The sequence below is a fragment of the Ambystoma mexicanum genome, chromosome 9 (assembly GCF_040938575.1).
Source record: "Ambystoma mexicanum isolate Mex_15411 chromosome 9, UKY_AmexF1_1, whole genome shotgun sequence".
Classification (NCBI taxonomy): Eukaryota; Metazoa; Chordata; class Amphibia; order Caudata; family Ambystomatidae; genus Ambystoma; species Ambystoma mexicanum.
In genome coordinates this window covers 1,493,667,427-1,493,685,679 of record NC_090931.1, presented here as the reverse complement: position 1 = coordinate 1,493,685,679, position 18,253 = coordinate 1,493,667,427, and the positions used below count along the sequence as shown (strand labels likewise).

Genomic DNA, 18,253 nt, shown 5'->3' with positions numbered 1-18,253 from the left:
CAGAGTATAGCAGCGTCTCCACCTGGCAGTCATCATCAATCTCCTTTGTGGCTCTAAAGTACATTTCCAGCCGGTCAATCCACATTTTCCAGCGTGGCCCAAGACTGGACAGAGCACCGGAGATGTCAAACTCATGCATTGACTGGAGGGCCCCTGGTAGTCTCATCCCTTGTGGCGCCACAGGTGCCAGAACCTGGTGCACCAGAGACGGTGCTGCCGCCTGATCAGCCTGCATTTTGGTGAGCGCACAGGCACCCCATCCAAGTTAGCTGGGGCTGCAACTCACCACCTAGCACCAAAGAGATGAGTGTGATGATGTCTGCCAAGAAGTGGAAACGTTGCTCATACAGGATGTGTGACACTGACGAGGAGCCCCTGCTCCACAGATCTTCTGAAGACTCCTTCCACCAACCAGCAACCAGCAGGCCTGTCAGAATGACAAGTGTTCCCCAAAACATCCAGAAGAAGAAGAATTGGGGGCACCAGGCATGCACTACGGTCACCAGTGTGCAGGGTGTGCAGATGATCCAGCCACAGGACGTCTAGCCACTCCAGTGGCTCCATTAATTGAGCAGGGCAAGGGCCAAGGGAACAACTGAACGTGTAGGTCTCCCCAGCTCCTCACTTCCAACTCGACATGAAAAATTGAAGAAAATCACTTCAAAGGCACAATCTGTGCATAGTCGGCTGTTTCGCCGACAGGATGTCCAAATATTAAGCTTGGATTGTGCATAGGCGCTCTAAAAACGAGCCACGACCATTCCGAGCTTATTACACAAGATGGCGGCTAAACCGCGTGGCTCTCCCCCTCTCGCCAGCATCTGGAATGTTGGGGTTAAGATCGGATCGGTCTATCCAATGAAGAACTAGCGCCCCCCGTTCTCACCACCGTGCACGGGTAGAAATGCCTGCTTTGTCGCCACTGTTATGTTTCCTCTGCTCACGGAGAGACGTGAGCCCCTCCCCAGTCAGAGAAACACATGGACACACGTCCTGCTGGTTCGGGCTCTCCGGTCGCACTGACGCAGCCGGGAATGCCCACTTTATTTATAATGCACGCGGCAGAGTGAAACGTCACTTCGCCGCTTGCAGGTGCCCTTAAAGGGGCAACACCAGGGGGTGGGAGGGGCACATTTTGTGCAGAATGGGGTGCTGTTTGCATAGTTCCACACTTGCCTAGCGGGCTCAGCCATGGCCTGATGCGGAGGGGAACGGGGATTTTGTCTCTACTGCTGTGCTCAGGCTCCTGAGGCTTCATCTGTATATGGGGAAGGCAGCTCGGCAGGGTCGCAGGGATGCCGGAGGCGCTGAGTCAGTGTTGAGTTCTCGGCCACGCTGATGACTTGGTGTGAAAGAGCTGTTTCATGGAACCCTACCCATCCAAGATCCGCCCGCCCGCCCTCTATACCTGCACTCGCAGGTCCCACGCCTTATTGAAGTCCCCAGTCTCTTTGCACATTTTTCTAATTTAACCAGCCTCTGCTGTATAAACCTGCTCTGTCCCGAGTTGGCTGCATAGATTGTAGCTATCGTGTAGAGATCCCCCTTCCCTGTAATACCACTGCCAGGTATCTCCCACTTTCATCCTTTTCCTATTTTCTTTAGAGCTTTAAGGTTGGGGTTATTTCGTAGGGCTATTAGGCCTCCTCCCTTCTCCCTCCCCTCATTCAATTGAAGAATCTGACTGTAGCCCTTGAACCTAATTTTGTGCTTGTCGCTAGTTTTCACATGTATTTCCTGTACAGTAAGGATATCCAGTTTTCCCTTTCTAGGAATCTTTCCAGTTTTATTCCTTTTCAGGGGGGAATTCAGGCTGTTGATTCTCTGAGATATAAAGCATATTTGGTTGACATAAGCCATTTTCTAAACCTCTTATGTATTTAGCCATGTACCCCTTGTGTCCTTGATTGGGATCTCATCTCCCTCCTTCTCCCTCCCTACACCAACCTTTCCCAACTCTTCCCTCCCCCTCCCCCCGAGTGGGCAGACTCAACCAGCCTCTAGCCCCTCCCAAATCACCTTCTTGGAGGTTAAGCCCATTCCCTATCCCAGCTGTAACAAGGGCAGGCTCTCCCAAGCCCATCTAGTGATCCCAAATCCCACCTTCCCCACCCCCTGAACACCTACCTATCTCAGACGCCCTACCCAGGCTCATCTAGCAATACATTAAAAAGAAAATGTCCCCTTCATGTGTCTGTGGGCTCCTTCGGTATCTTCTTGGAGTTCCTTCGCTTCACCGTAGTCGATTCCCACCTCTTTTTGGTCTCCGGACATATTTCCCTCGGCCCTCTAGATCCGGCCTCCTCCTTCTCCTCTAGCCCAAGGATATATGCACCTTCACACAGGAAGTGACCCAATGTTGCCGGCCTTCCCATTCAAATACTAAGCCAAAGGGAAATGTCCATCTATATCTTATGTCTTTCCCACAAAGGAATCCCACCATCAGGGCCATTTTCCTCCTTTTCATTAAAGTTATTTGGGACAGGTCCTGAAAGAGCTGTATCTAAGACCCATAGTAATTTAACTGCTTCATTCTTCTTGCCGCTATTAAGATCTCCTCTTTTTGCCCATAATCGTGTAGGGCGGCCAGTATATTTCTTGGTCTGGCTCCCTGCTCCTTCCTCAGCAGGCCCACTTTATGAATCCTGTCCAGTTTGAGCTTGGCGTCACTTTCCAGTTCCAATGGGTCTCCGAATATTTGTCTGATCATTGGTTTGAGCTCTTTATCTCGGACATCTTCACTAATTCCATTTACATGGACGTTCAATCTCCTGGATCTGTTTTCCAGATCCTCTGTTTGTAGCATCAGGTTGTGGGTGGCCCGCGGTAAATGTTCCACCACTTCATCCGTTTTTCGTGCCTCTTCCACCATGTCCTGCAGCGCTCCCTCTAGTTTGTTCACATTATCCTTTATCTCATGTAGTGCTGATGCCAGATCTCCTCATTTTATCTAACTGGACTTCCATGGTCCCAGCAATTCTGTCCCCAAAGTCCTGAAAGTATTGCCTCAAGATGTTTTGCGTGACCGCCTGGTCCTCACTGATGCCCCCAGAGCCCCCCCCCTGCTCTTGTTTCCCTGGGCTACCTTCTCTCTCTGCAGGATTTTCAGTGTCTCTTCTCCATAACTTTTTGTTGGTGCATTCCAGGGATTTCTTTGCCCCTTTCAGTAGATTCAGCAAGTGCTTTCCTCTTGACTTTGACATCTTTATGTTTTACTCTTTTTGTGTAGAGACTGTCTCTCACTCTCAGGCCCCACTTGGGCAGATTATATTACTATATGTCCGTGAGGCCGAGGCTAGTCACTAGTATCAGGCCTCTGTGTTCGCGTTCTCCTTGTCCCATTCAAAACTTATGGGTGCTGCTTTTTCCAGGGCCTGCCTTTAGCAGGCCACTTGTCCCCTCTGCACTGCTCCTCTGTGTTTTCCGGCTTGGAGCTTTATGATGCTCCCAAGGACCTAAGCATCGCCAAGCCCCTCTGCTCCACCGCTATCGAGCCTGTGGGGTTGGTCATCTCCCTAATTCCACCCCTACTTCAGTCTGTCAACGACTCTCCGAGCGCTCTACCAATTCTTTTGGATAAGAAAGTGGGGGAATGTCTGCCAGGCCTCCCTTCCATGATCTTGCCGCCGTTGCTTGTCCTCATTGGTGATGATGTTTCAGGGGCGGGTGGCAGCAGGGTGGGGGGGATACTTCCACTTTCACTCCCTGCTCAGAGGATTATCTAGACCCCAGTCCCCCACTATGGTCTCCCCACCCTTCACTGTTCTTCTCACCTTCCATTTAACCTGTCCCTCCACTTGGGGACAGGCGGTCCTTTCCCCTCACGCTCGTCCTCTGGAGATGCTCATTCTTCTCCTTAATTCCTCCCATGCTCCTGCAACATGGGGAGGAGGCCGGTTCCTCAGGGGATCTCCTCTGCCTCTGTTCTCGCTGCTTCCCCCATCCTATTTCCCTCATCTCGCCGGGCCAAAGCTGTTACCCGTGGGGTTCTTGGAGCTGCGCAGCAGGGTTCAGTACGGTTCTCAAGCGCTCTTCTGCGGCCTTCTCCACTGTTGGTCCGACCCTTCTTCCTGGAATCCGCCCAATCGTATGGATTATCACCTTTGGGTTATTGCCTCCACTCGCTTGTACTTAATGCTCCCATTTAGTGACTTTGCGCATGGGGAGGGTGGATTGCAGCTAAAACTCTGTATTCTATGTTTGAGGGCAGTAGAGCTTCGATCACAGTGCTCTCCTGTCGGTGGCCATTTTGGAATCGGCCAAACATTTTTAAATACAAAAAAGGGATATGAGAGGGTTAATCTCCCTGCTATACGCATCTTTGGTGGAGGCAACCATGGGTGACACGGATGGACTTCGGCCAAATGAGAAAGGGATTTGGGACAGGCGGTGGATGAACAGTAATGCAGAGGATGCGCAGCAGAGCCTTTAAGATTTCTATCGCCTGCCATTGAAATTCCATGGGGAGAAACTACTTCACCAGTGGCAATATGATCCTGTTCAGCACTCCAAAATGTTTCTGGGGTGAGTCCATACTGTTAGAACATATAGAAGAGAGACTGCACACCCTATGTCCTTAAGCAAAAAAAGCAATTTTGTTAGACTTATGGAATTTAGGGTTACCAGTCATTTGGTCGAAAACCAAATGGTCGAATGACCATTTGATCGAAGTAAAATGGTTGGAAAAAAAAGGTTGATTTTTTTTTCTTTATAAAAAATATTTTTTCAGCAACCAAAACTTAAAAAATATATATAAATAAATAAAAAAAAATTCGACCTTTTTTTTTCCACCATTTTGATTCGATCAAATGGTCATTCGACCATTTATTTTCGACCATTTGACCGGACACCGGGATTTTGAGCTATAATGGCTCACACAACTTATCAATCTTAAAGGGTGCCGGGAGAAAAAAGATGACTCTGGTATCAAGAAGTCACATGTATCAAAGAAGAAAACAAAGTTCCTATTGTCAATAGAAACTCCCGTCCCCTGCACACCATTTGGTATTGGAAATAAAAATTCCAAACAATGTTTTAACAAACTGAGTAGTTCTATCAAAATATGTCTTAGGATGAACAATTTCTATTTTGACAATTATTTCAAAACATTCAAGGATATATTCAATCAAGAATATTTTTAATCTTGTAAATGAAACTGAAAATCAAAAATAGGAGTTCAATTCACTCAATATCAATTTATACTAATTATGAGCTCTACGCGTTTCGAGAGTGAACCTCTCTTCTTCAGGAGCAATCAACAATTTTTTAAATAAAGCATTTTCAACAAAAAATCTCTAAACACAAATTTCTGCAATTCATCAATTCAAATGAATACTTTTTTCAAAATGTGTACAAACACAATAGCTTTTTTCAACTAAATTCTCTTGTGTGTCTTCAACAGAACATTCGATTGTGGGATTTTGGAAACGTCATCTTGTTGCACAGTTCTCTGAGATTCTGTGGAAAATATTGATATAAGATATTAGTAATTTGTAGGTCATTGGAGATTCTGATATTAGACAAGTAGAATGTTTAAATACCTCTGTGGTGTTGCAGCATATGGCAAAGGGTCTCAGGTGTCCAGACGCCTGGCCGTTCAAACAATTGTGCCCTATAAAGGTAAGTATATCTGCATTTTAGGTGTGTATATCTTGATTATTTTCTAATTAACAAACAATGTGTGTTTATAGTATGTCTACTTCAACTATTCAATGCACTCCCCTAATCCGGAGTGTGCTATATTTGGCACAGCCAACGTTCTACTTGTGCCAGCGTTTGTTCTTTCTTTAAATGTAACGTTATGCGGTCCGAACTCAGGAGTTAGTTGTCCTTAGGCATACGATTTTCTAAAGAAATGATAATTATGTCAAAATTTGATAGTTTCTCAGTGTTACGTGCTAAATTAATTATGTGGTGTGAACGAGTCTTACCTCTTTTTTCTCAGTGCACTTGCCGTCAGTACTTCTTTCCCAATTCTAATGAGCGAGAAGCAGTTCACTTGCGCGTAGTTCTTTAAGTAGTCATGTGATATTAATCACATGACTACACGGGATTCCGGAAATCGTAGTACCTCTATGTGAATTCAAATAGAGTGTTTGCATTGGTAAACTAACTGTATGTCCATGTCACAATGTGTATGAATCTCACCTACGCTTCTCAGTGTATTCGCTAGATATGCTTCTTTGCAATTCTATAAGACTCGAACCTGTTCACTAATACATATTATATTGAATGGTCATGTGATATTAATCGCATGACTGCACGGAATTCTCACCTAAGTTCGCCTATGCTTCTCAGTGAGTTTACCAGGTGTGCTTCTTTGCAATTTTATCAAGTTGGAATCAGTTTACTAATACATGTGATTAATATCACATGACTACTTAAAGAACTACGTGCGAGTGAACTGCTTCTCGCTCATTAGAATTCGGAAAGAAGTACTGACGGCCAGTGAAAAAACAACGATCTTACTAGGCCCAGTGACATTTAAGAAAGCGCAAGTGCATGGGAAAGGAAAATGGGGGAAAAGTGCAAGGAGAGGGGCGGGGGGGGTGTGGAAAGTGTGAAGCAGAGGAGAGAAAACATAAATAAATATGAAATAGAATAAATAATAAATAAGGGCTTTAAACCATGGTAGTGCAGCCAACAAGTGGCAGGTGAGAGTTAGTCAGAAAGGTATATCTGATAAGTGCAGATGAAACGTGGGAGGGGGACTGTATGGGTACAGATACAGAACCCTAGTGCAGATGGTGGCCTGGAGGCAGTGCATGAGGGTGGCAGGGTGAGCAGATACCTGGGCCCGAAAGAACAGAGGGTGGCCAGGTGCACAATGCCATGAGAAGAAACAGATCAACAGGGGAGAAGAAGGGCAAAGGCAGAGGCAAAGAGGAAGGTCTTGAGAACTTTCCGGAATCGAAGATGTTTTTCCTCAAGTTTCAAGGTGGCCGGGAGGCTGTTCCAAAGGGAGGCACCAGCCGAAGACAGGGATCTACCCCCAGCTCGTTTTTTTGCAAAACAATCAACCCTGGGGGTGTTAGAAGTAGAGGAGCGAAGGGCTCGAGAGGGGAGGTATTTACGCAGGGATAGTTGAAGGTACATTGGAAAGCCTTGTGGACAATGCAGAGGGTTTTAAATTTAATCCTTGCATCCACTGGGAGCCAATGAAGGGATTTCAAGGCTGGAGAGATACGATCCCAGGGCTTGAGGACAAGGACAAGGCTTGCAGTCATGTTCTGGAGGGCGGAGAGTGGAGGCAGGTAGATTTAGGAAGGGGCTGTTACAGTAATCCAGTTTGGAAAGACCAGAGCTTGAGAGACAGTGTGTTTTTGAGGGAAGGAGAGGAAAGGTAGAGTAACTCTAAGGAGGTGAAGTAAAAGGTTCAATTTTTTGGAGACATCAGAGATGTGTACGGAGAAGGAAAGTGTAGAGTCAAAGATAACCCTAAGGTTCTTAGCCGCACAATTGGGGGTGGGAGGAGGGCCAAGGGAGCACGGCCAAAGATTGAGAGGAAAGGATGGAGATGGTGTACCAATAAGGAGGATCTCAGTCTTGTTTGCATTTAGACATAGATTATTGGCGGCACACCAATTTTGAATGGCGATTAGACAATCGGAGATGAGGGAAGGAGAGGAGGAGGCTGAAGGAAGCCTGAAAATGAGTTGGGTGCCGTCAGCATAGCACTGTAAAGTTGAGCAGAACATTGAGATGCAGTAAGCGAGATTTGCCAGGTATTGGTTGAAAAGCCAAGGCGAGAGGATAGACCCCTGGGGAACACCACATGTGGAGAGGGAGATAGAAGATAGGAAGGACCCAAGTTGTACCTGGGAGGGCCGATCAGAGAGAAAAGAGGTCAGCCAGGCCAGAGCCTGATCAGTGATACCGAGGGTGTCACAAAGACGATTAAGCAGGGTGGTATGGTTGACCGTATCAAACGCAGATGAGAGGTCAAGTAGGATGAGGACAGAGGGAATGTTAGAATCGAGGTTGGAGAGCAGGTTTTCACGGATGTTCAGGAGAGCAGTTTCCATACTTCTGGCAGCTCTGATGCCAGATTGGTGGTCATGGAGGGAGCCAACAGAGTCAGAATGGAGATTAAGCTGAGAGATGGCCAGCTTTTCCAGGAGCTTGCCCAAAAAGGGAGTAATGGAAATTGGGCGGTAGTTTGCCAGACATGACGGATCAGCAGTGGATTTCTTGAGGAGAGGATGCACAAGGGAGTGTTTAAGAGGGGTGGGGAAAGAGCCAGAGGCAAAGGAGAGGTTGCAGAAATCAGCCAGGGCTGGCGCAAGGGTGTCAATGTGGTCCTTAATGGTTTTAGAGGAACAGGGACGGACCCGTTTTGATGAGGTTTTCACAGGTCGGACTTGTCTAGATATCGCATCAGGGGAGAAAAGAGGAAAGGAGGAGAAAGGGGGATTAGGGGTAGCTGAAGGAGGGTCAGCAGGCTGAGAGGGAGGAGGGGGATCGGAGGAGAGGGTGGACAGGATGTCCTGGGTTTTAGAGATAAAGTGAGAGGCAAGAGCATTGCAAAGATCCTGGGAGGAGAGAGGAGGGGTGGAGACTGCAGCAGGGTTGGCCAGCTCCTTGCAGATTTTGAAAAGTTCGGCCGAGTTGTTAGATGCCGCAGAGACGCGGGCTTGTATGTGGACTCCCTTCTTAGTATGGACAGCAAGTCGGTATTTCCTTTGGAGCAGGCAGCAGGCCAGTTTGTCAGAGGATGAGCAAGAAGCCCTCCATTTCCTTTCTGTCGCCCTACACTTCCGTTTAAGTGTAGCTAGGTCAGAGTCATACCAAGAATTGCACTTGGCTTTGGACTTCAAACGGATCCTCATGACGGGGGGCAAGAGTATCAAGTGTAGCAGAAATAGAGGAGTAGAGAAGAGAGAGGGCTGTGTTGAGGTGTGAGTCTGCCTGGGGTGGAGGAGGAGGGGGGGGAGAAGGTTGCAGCAAAGGCCTCAACTGACACACGCATCATGGGCCGGATATCTGAGAAGGTGGGTGGCAATCTAGGCGTGGACTTGGCTTGGGGGAGGAGATGGAGAGATGAGATGAGAGGAGGCAGTGATCACTCCAGGAGAGAGGAGTGGTAAGGGGGATAGAGAGGGGGAGGCCAGATGAGATCAAGACATCAAGTGTGTGGCCAGCCAAGTGAGTCGGGCCGGAGGGAAGGGTGGAGAGGGAGAGTGTATCGCAGAGGTTGCAAAAGAGTGAAGATGAGGGACAGGTAGAATCAAGGTGAATGTTGAGGTCACCAAGGAGGAGAAGTTGAGTGGTGGAGGCCAGGAGGGAAGAGGAGAGGTCAGCCCACTCAGAGAGAAAAGAGGTGATTTGACCTGGGGGCCGGTAGAGAGTAGCAACAGTAAGAGAGTGGCTAGGAGAGAGAGTGAGCCTGCAGACTAGGCATTCACATGAGGAGTAAGCTTGAGTGGGAATGAGAGAGGCAGGGATCCACTCAGGGAAGATAAGGGCTGCACCCCCTCCAGGCCGATTGGATCTGGGAGCTGAGAGGATCTTGTAGCCGTCGGGGAGGAGAGTGTCAAAACTCATGATAGAGCTGGCTGTGGACCATGTCTCGGTGAGACCGAGGACATCAAGGTCGAGTTCTTCTAGGAGGTGACCGATGTTAGATGAGTGTTTAACGGCCGAGCGAGAATTTAGTGTGGCGAGATGGAGAAGGTTGCCAGACTTAAAGACCTTCCGGGGAGGGGTACAGATCGTAGGGACGCCCTGCGGAGGTGTGGAAGGTGTTTGAGATGGGGCAAAGGAGGAGGCGGAGGAGGGCAAGGTGTAACGCTCACCTGACTCCCACGGAGGCACTGGTCTGGTTTGGAGTGCTGTAGCCTTTTCAATGGTAAAACGCAGGACTCGAAATATGGAATGGACCGGCCCTTTGAATTTGGCTTGTCTGGCTCGCAGAAGTACCCTCCTGTGCGTGAAAAGGAAGTATTAGCGATCGGAGGACCAATGCTCAAACCTACCACACCCTTCTTCCCCTCCACGAGACCCTTCCGTGATTCCCCGTGAATTCTCACCTTAGGGTCTGGAAGGATGAGCTCTCCATCCAGCTTCGTAGCTGGGGCGCGTTGTGGTCCAGTTACTTCACTGGAGCGTGGTGTGATGAGAGTTCAGAATTGCTTGAAAATCCGGTAAGATATAGTTAAAGTTCAATTGCCGGTCCAAGCTTTTAATAATGATTGTCTTTTGCTTGTTTTGCAGATGCCGAATAAAGATTCCGCTGTTGGCCATGACACCGAAGAAGGAAGCTCAGGTGAGTCTTTTTCCCCCATAGGGGCCGGGGTACGGCAATGCCGGAGGATTGCCGCAGACCCGAAGTGAGATGCGCAATCTCAGGTAAGTCTGTAATGACCGTTATTATAATGTCTTTGCATTCGCTCACTAATGTTTGTGTTCTTTCCCCATAGGGGCCGGGGTTCGGAAATGCCAGGGACGAGGCACCGACCCGATGCAAAAAAGAAAAAACCCAGCAAGTAAGTATTATGGTAGAAATTAAGGATTCCCTATTCTCTTCCCTAGCTCACTTTTGTTCTTGTCTTTTTTCCTTAGGCACCCCAAAAAAAATCCTGAGGATCCTGGTGGTCGCTGATGATCGTGCCGGCGCCTGGTAAAGGTGAGTAGAATGCGGCGCTGCAGCGGGCGACGCGATGCGCCTTTTAAAATGAAAGTCTTTCTTTGCAGGTTCGTTGAGAAGATTCCGGGATGCAGATTCAGCAGGTAAATGTCTCCTTTTCTCTTCCTTTCTTCCCCTTGCAGGTGTTCCAGGATGGTGACAGGCGTGGCTGAAGCCAGGATGCAGGAGCAGACACGGTGAGCGTCCAGGTGCTAGATGCAGAACAACGCGAAGCATGGATTGCTGCTTGGGTGTGGCTTAAATAGCCCTCAAAGTAGTTCCAGGTATGTGCCTTCCTCCAAAGGTATGTATACTTCCTCCAACCACACCCGTGTAGTTAAGTAGTCCTGAAGATAAAGTAGTCCCATTCAGGCCTCTGGATGGTCTGGATGTTGCAGCATGGTCTGCATCAGGTAAGTCTTTCACCAAGCACCTTCTTACACACAAGTTCCCCTTTATGAGCCTGGCGCCAAAGGCGCCAGGACTGAGTCCAAAGGGCCCCTATTTGGGGCTGCTGAGGCTTTCCCAAGTAACATGATGTCTGCCTCTGTGGGTGCTGGACCGGGTCTGGCTCCTTGGAGGTAGGCATCATGACAGTACCCCCTCCCAAGGCCCCTCCCAAGGTTGTTCTACCCGGAGGTTTTGGTTTGTTTGGGAATTTTCGGTGGAATTATTGTATTAAACGCGGTGCATGTACATGGTCGCTGGGTTCCCAAGACCTTTCCTGAGGTCCGTATCCCTTCCAATCAACTAGATGGAAGAGTTTTGACTGATACTTTGGAATCTAATATGTCTTTAACTTCGTATTCTAATTCTCCATCTATTAGAATTGGTTCTGGTGGTTTGACTAGTCGGGTTCCCGGTTGCACAGGTTTTAACAATGATTCATGAAAAACGGGATGAATTTGCATGTTGGCTGATAACTCTAGTTTAAAGGCCACCGGGTTGATTATAGCTTTGATGGAATAGGGCCCCATGTACCTGGGGTTGAAAGTCTGTGGTCCTTTGAGAGGCAAATGTTTAGTGGCTAGCCACACTTGATCCCCTATTTGGTATGGAGGTGTTTCTCTCCGATGTAAATCTGCATTTTCTTTGTATCTTTTTTTGGCTTGCTGCAAATGAGTCGATGCTTCCTTGAAGGCTCGGGTTATTGTGGAGTGTAAATGATTTACAGCCGGCATTTCTAGACTTTGAGGAGGGTCAAGGTCGGAAGTTCGAGGGTGATGACCTTATAAGGTGTAAAAAGGGGTTTGTCCTGTTCCAGAATGTATTGAAATGTTATAAGCATATTCTGCGATCCAAAGAATGTCTTTCCAATTGTACTCAGATTGGTGCAACATACACCGGCGGTACTGTTCAAGGGTTTGGTTAGTTCTCTCGGTTTGACCATCGGTCTGGGGGTGATGACTGGTAGATAGTCGTACATCAATTTGTGCTAGTTGACATTTTTTCCAAAATTGAGAAATAAATTGGCTTCCTCGATCAGAGACTAGTATGGATGGAAAACCATGAAGACGAACGACGTTCTCAAGAAATTCCTTGGCTAAGATGGAGGCAGAAGGTAGCCCCTTTAAAGGGATGAAATGGGCCATTTTGGAGAAGAGATCAACAATCACCAAGATGGTGTTGTACCCATGGCAAGAGGGTAGGTCGGTAATAAAATCCAATGACAGGGTATGCCAAGGTGCCGGTGGAATGTCCAAGGGTTGTAAAAGGCCGGCTGGCTTTTCCTTTTGTCCTTTATTTTGGGCACAAATTCCGCAAGACATCACAAAAGATTTTACGTCTTTTCGCCAAGATGGCCACCAGAATTGCCGTTTAATCTTTTCTTCAGTTTTGGCGATGCCAGGATGTCCTTCTAATAAAGTGTCATGATAGTGGGCAATAACGAATTCTTGCAATTCCTTGTTGGGTAGAAATAATCGTCCCTGGAAGTATGGTAAATCATTCTCGACAGAAAAGAGTGACCCCTTTTTGTTCCATTCTTGCAAGGCTGTAGATTTTAAAAGTTGTTTAACTCGAGTTTGGATGTCCTCGATAGTTTGTAAAGAGGTCAAACCCAATATTCTTTGTTCAGGTATGATCGATACTGGTTCTAAACTAGAATTACCTTCTCCCATCCCAATCCGGGATAAGGCGTCTGCTTTGCCGTTCTTGCAACCAGGGCGGTATGTGATCACAAAATCGAATTCCGCGAAGAATAAAGCCCATCGGAGTTGACGTGATGATTGAGCTTTGGCTGTCTTTAGGTATTGTAAATTCCTGTGATCAGTGATTACGGTGATGGTATGTCTTGCTCCGAGGAGGTAATGACGCCAAGCCTTGAATGCGGATTTAATAGCTAATAACTCCTTGTCGGTAACTGCATAATTGGTTTCAGGTGCAGATAATTTTCTAGACCAGAAGGCTACAGGGTGCAGTTGGTTAGTTACTGGATCCCTTTGAGACAGGACAGCTCCCATGGCTAAGCTGGATGCATCGGTTTCAACAATGTACGGGAGATCTGGGCGCGGATGCTTCAATACAGGTGCGGAGGTGAATTTAGTTTTTAGGTCTTGGAAGGTTTATTCTTTCGTAAGAGTGCTGTGATGGGTTGGACCACTCGAGAAAATTCCAGAATGAACCTTCGATAGAAATTGGCAAAACCAAGCATGCTCTGAACCCCCTTCACAGAGTTTGGAGATGGCCATTTTAAAATAGCGTCCACCTTTCGCGAGTCCATGCGGACTCCTTTGGGTGTCAGGATGAATCCCAGAAACTCGACTTCGGTGGTATGAAAAACGCATTTTTCGAGTTTTGCAAGCAGTTTGTGCTGGCGCAATTTCTCGAGAACTGCCCTGACATGTTTCCTTTGATCGGATTCCGAAGAAGAGTACACCAGGATGTCATCGATATACACGATGACACAGACATTGATAAGTTCTCGAAGAACATCATTCATAAAGTATTGAAAGGCAGCAGGTGTGTTGCACAATCCGAAAGGCATTACCTGATATTCAAAGAGCCCATATTTAGTGCGGAAAGCCGTTTTCCATTCGTCGCCTTCTCTGATGCGCACCAAGTGATAGGCTCCCCTGAGGTCAAGCTTGGTGTAAATACAAGCATCTTTTACCTGATCAAGAAGTTCGGGAATCAGGGGCAGAGGATAACGATTCTTTATCGTTATTTGGTTCAGGGCGTGGTAGTCAATGCAAGTTCTAAGGTCGCCTTCTTTTTTCGGCATGAAGAACAGAGCTGAGGAAACAGGAGACTTTGACGGGCGAATAAAACCGTTGGCTAGGTACTGGTCTAAATACTGTCGCAAATGAAGGTTCTCGGGTTCCGTAAGGGCATAAATCCTACTACACGGGGGTTGAGCATTAGGTACTAGATCGATTTGACAATCGTATGACCGGTGAGGAGGTAACGTATTAGCCTGTTCTTTTTGAAAAACATCTTGGAATTCTTGATACTCAACCGGTAATTGAATCGTGGTGGAAGTCACTGTGGCCAAACCAATATCTGGATTTCTTGGATAACAAGTTGGTTCACAATCAGGAAAGGTTATCTTCTTTGCTCGCCAGTCTATCCGAGGATTATGTGTTTCCAACCAAGGCATTCCTAGAATTACCTGGAATTGTGGGGCCTTGATTACGTCGAACACGATTCCTTCCCAATGTTCGTCCTGACCCACTAGTGTCATTTCTGTAGTGGAATGAGTTACTGGCCCTGAGGCTATTTCGGTTCCATCTACAGTAGTAATGACATCCTTGTTAGCTTTTGGACGGAGAGGGAGATTAATCCTGGAGGCCAATTCACAATCTACGTAGTTCCCTATAGCTCCACTGTCGATGTAAGCTTTTATAGCATGCAACCGCAGAGGCTGTTTGGGATCCACGAGTATCATTGGCATGATGAAATGCGAGGCCAAAGAGTTTGTTTTCAAGCTCGGCAAGCGGACCTCTACGCTTGTCGGGCTTGGTCGTTTCCCGAATCTGGTTCCATTAAGTTGTTGTCAGTGGCTCCTACCACCTTTTTAGGCGGTTTTACTGGACAGTCTCGAAGAAAGTGACCAGAAGCCCCGCAATAGAGGCATAATTGCTTTTGCCGCCTTCTTCGAGTTTTGACTAACATTCGGGTTTCAAACTTGGAACGATCAGCTTTTCTACTTTGAAGTCTGTGATCAAGTTGGACCACTAAGTCTATGTATTCTGCGCAGGCCTGAGGTGGGTTTACTATTTGGGCTAGAACGTCTTTTAAGTTCTCCGCGCAGACCTCGATGAAATAATTTGATCCTTTTATTTTCAGGCCACCCAGTTTCCACAATCAGTCTATTAAAGCTGGCGATGTAGGATAAGAGATCCTGGTTACCTTGTCGTAAGGAAAGCAGCTCGTTGTCAAGGGCCTGTCCCTGAGAGTGTCGAGCGAATAATCTTTCCATGCTCGCCTGGAAGCCTTGAAAATCCTGGAGAATTGGGTCATCCTGACTTACCAAAGGGACAGACCAATCGGCAGCACTGCCGCTGAGATAGGATAATACAAAGGCCACCTTAGTTTGGTCGTTAGGGAAGGCCCCAGGCCTGCATAGAAAGTGTAAGCGACATTGGTTCATAAAAACGGCATATATCTTGGGGTCTCCCGCAAAACGTTCGGGCGGAGCCAATGGCATGTTTCCAGGTAGATTGATTTGTACAGGGTTACTTGAAACAATTGGAATGGGATTTACTCCGGAACTAGGTAATGGAGTTTGTCCTGCCTGACTCTGCAACAACCGCTTGGCCAGGTCATCAGTTCGTTCCTTAGATAGGATCAGTTCTCTTTTGAGAGCGTTAGTCTCTTGGCGGGCGGCCCGTAATTCTCCCAAAAGCTGAGCCAACTGGTCTGTTTCGGAAGTCTCCATAGCGCCCGGGTGGGAAATTGTAGGTAGGCTTCGCGTTCTGTAACGCTCACCTGACTCCCACGGAGGCGCTGGTCTGGTTTGGAGTGCTGTAGCCTCTTCGATGGTAAAACGCAGGACTCGAAATATGGAATGGACCGGCCCTTTGAATATGGCTTGTCTGGCTCGCAGAAGTGCCCTCCTGTGCGTGAAAAGGAAGTATTAGCGATCGGAGGAACAATGCTCAAACCTACCACACCCTTCTTCCCCTCCACGAGACCCTTCCGTGATTCCCCGTGAATTCTCACCTTAGGGTCTGGAAGGATGAGCTCTCCATCAGCTTCGTAGCTGGGGCGCGTTGTGGTCCAGTTACTTCACTGGAGCGTGGTGTGATGAGAGTACAGAATTGCTTGAAAATCCGGTAAGATGTAGTTATAGTTCAATTGCCGGTCCAAGCTTTTAATAATGATCGTCTTTTGCTTGTTTTGCAGATGCCGAATAAAGATTCCGCGGTTGGCCGTGACACCGAAGAAGGAAGTTCAGGTGAGCCTCTTTTTCCCCATAGCGGGGTACGGCAATGGCGGAGGATTGGCGCCGACCCGAAGTGAGATGTGCAATCTCAGGTAAGTCTGTAATGAGCGTTATTATAATGCCTTTGCATTTGCTCACTAATGTTTGTGTTCTTTCCCCATAGGGGCCGGGGTTCGGAAATGCCAGGGACGAGGCACCGACCCGATGCGAAAAAGAAAAAACCCAGCAAGTAAGTATTATGGTAGAAATTAAGGATTCCCTATTCTCTTCCCTAGCTCACCTTTGTTCTTGTCTTTTTTCCTTAGGCACCCCAAAAAAAAGGCAGAGGATCCTGGTGGTCGCTGATGATCGTGCCGGCGCCTGGTAAAGGTGAGTAGAATGCGGCGCTGCAGCGGGCGACGCGATGCGCCTTTTAAAATGAATGTCTTTCTTTGCAGGTTCGTTGAGGAGAAGATTCCGGGATGCAGATTCAGCAGGTAAATGTCTCCTTTCTCCTTTTCTCTTCCTTTCTTCCCCTTGCAGGTGTTCCAGGATGGTGACAGGCGTGGCTGAAGCCAGGATGCAGGAGCAGACACGGTGAGCGTCCAGCTGCTAGATGCAGAACAACGCGAAGCGTGGATTGCTGCTTGGGTGTGGCTTAAATAGCCTTCAAAGTAGTTCCAGGTATGTATCCTTCCTCCAAAGGTATGTATACTTCCTCCAACCACACCCGTGTGGTTAAGTAGTCCTGAAGATAAAGTAGTCCCATTCAGGCCTCTGGATGGTCTGGATGTTGCAGCATGGTCTGCATCAGGTCAGTCTTTCACCAAGCACCTTCTTACACACAAGTTCCCCTTTATGAGCCTGGCGCCAAAGGCGCCTGGACTGAGTCCAAAGGGCCCCTATTTGGGGCTGCTGAGGCTTTCCCTAGTAACATGATGTCTGCCTCTGGGGGTGCTGGACCGGGTCTGGCTCCTTGGAGGTAGGCATCATGACACAAGGTAGCCAGAGGAAGAGAGTAGGGGACAGCTGGAGATGAGAGGAAGTTGATGAGGTGAGGGAACTGCCTATCAAAGAGGAGGTGGTTAGCCTGAGGGCCTTGCACCATGACAGTACCATTTAGATAGATGTTAATAAAGACTCTAGAGGAGTCAAAAAGATCCATACGTACTTCCCAGTGGGTGCCACCATTAATGGGAGAGGAGGAGACAGGACAAAGCACATAGATCATATGAAGGGTCCAGAGATCCTGTGAAGGAACAAAAAAGTGGATGTCAGTGAGGGTTTGTCTGGCAGAGGCGCTGGAATAGGTATCAGCGATGGGGAGACCAGGGTTAGAAACCAAGATATCCTTTTTGAATTTCTTCTTACCAGACTTAGTGAGAAGGGAAGGAAAGTTGATAGAGAAACAGTTGGAATAGATAGGAGAAACAGATAATGCCATGGGCAGGTAGAGAGAGGAGGCAGTAGGAGAAATATACAAGATCAGAGGTATGGAGCGGTCACTGGGCTAGCAGGTAGCAATGTAGGTGAACAAAAACACACCCAAAATTGAATTTACCAAAACACACCCAAAATTGACTTTCCCAAAACACACCCAAGTTTGACTTTCCCAAAACACACCCAAAATTGACGTTTCCGGGTGTAGGATTATGGGAGTATTTTTTTTTTAATACGGGGTGCGAGAGGGGGTACAAAGTTGGGGGAAGACATGAGGGGTTTTGTTGATTTATGCATAATATGCATAGATCTTCCTCGTTGTGACAAAAATAATACACATTTTAATTAGTTTTTAAAAATGCCAGTCTAGCCACGTAATAAAAACGAATCATGCTTCCTTTATTAAAGATACCCAATACAAAATATCATGCCACAGTAAGAAAAGGATAGATTGGCTGCACCAAAATGCCAGTCTAGCTGCATAATACCACTTATCATACTTGCTTTATCAAAGATGCCAAATACAAAATGGCAAACCACAGTAAGAAATGGATACATTGGATTGTTTAAAATTCCAGTCTAGCTACAGTTACAAACTAACACATATCATGCTTGCTTTATCAAAGCTGCCAAATACAAAGTATAATGCCCAGTAAGAAATGGCTAGACTGGCTGAATTAAAATGCCAGTCCAGCTACATCTCCATACTAACATTTATCATGCTTGCTTTATCATAGATGCCCAGTAAAAAATGCTGTGCCTGCCTCCTGAGCCCCCCAGCACCTTGCAAGCACACCATGTGATTCTGTGTGCATGCAAGGTTT

General features: G+C 47.3%; 1 protein-coding gene across 2 annotated transcripts in view; it reads right to left on the bottom strand.

Annotated features, from left to right (window-relative positions):
* The window catches only part of LOC138489286 (zinc finger protein 605-like), a 223,998-nt gene that overhangs the window by 66,045 nt on the left and 139,700 nt on the right, over positions 1–18,253 (bottom strand). Inside the window, exons 2-3 of one of the 2 annotated variants that reach the window (XR_011274769.1) lie at positions 5,541–5,611; positions 5,358–5,457 (exon numbers count right to left, since the gene is read on the bottom strand). The exons of the other annotated variant lie outside the window; for it this stretch is intronic. The gene's annotated coding sequence lies outside the window, so the exon portion shown is untranslated. The remainder of the gene's footprint in view (positions 1–5,357; positions 5,458–5,540; positions 5,612–18,253) is intronic. 2 annotated transcript variants of the gene reach the window in all.